The sequence below is a fragment of the Camelina sativa genome, chromosome 15, assembly GCF_000633955.1.
Source record: "Camelina sativa cultivar DH55 chromosome 15, Cs, whole genome shotgun sequence".
Taxonomy (NCBI): Eukaryota; Viridiplantae; Streptophyta; class Magnoliopsida; order Brassicales; family Brassicaceae; genus Camelina; species Camelina sativa.
Genome location: NC_025699.1, coordinates 25,329,254 through 25,330,082, shown reverse-complemented (window position 1 = coordinate 25,330,082; position 829 = coordinate 25,329,254).

Sequence of the window (829 nt, the reverse complement as noted above, 5' to 3'; positions counted from 1 at the left end):
AAAAAAAAAAAAAAAAAAAAAATTATGTCGTTTGTTACATCAGGTGAAACCAGGACCATGATAGCCAAGATCAGTGAGGGAGCAGTGTTGTACCACATCTTGAAACTCCCTCATTCCTTGATAGTTAATCGGTGTACCATCAAAATTTGAATGTTCACATCCATCAAGGATTTCATTAAACTCACCACAAAGCATCCATGGCCGATTGGCGAACAGTGGTGAATCATGATGGCTATCCTCCCATAACTCCCTCCGTTCCTCCATAGTGTTAAAAGCATAAACAAATGAGCAGAAGAACTTCTCAGCACACCCTTCTAACAATACTGAGCAAGTGATCATTTGGCTACTCGTGAATACAGGGGTCATTCCCACCTTTGCTCGCAATACTACCCAAATGCGTCCTAACCGATGTGATCCATAATTAGTTAATGATGACCAACCCCCAAAAATAGACGACATAAGATTTGATGCTTTCCTCTCTTAGACTCTTGTCTCCAGGAGACATCCAAACTGCATAGAACTATTATTTACCCAACTGCGGACAATGGAATGTTTTGAAATTTTATTCAGACCACAAACATTCCAAAAGAAACTCAACATTTAATGTCGGCGAGAGGAACCCTTCTTACTCGAAACACCAGGTTTTGTGTTTTGAGTACCAGAGTTTGGGATAATTTTATGCATAGTCTTTGTAGCACGCGGAAGTGAGGGACGAGTGCCCATATCAACCACAGGCGACCCTTCAGAACGGTCCTCAGTAGTTGCCTCTTGAAAAATTTCTCCATCTTCAACAGCCACTTCCTCATCTTCCACAACAAGGATGGAAAAT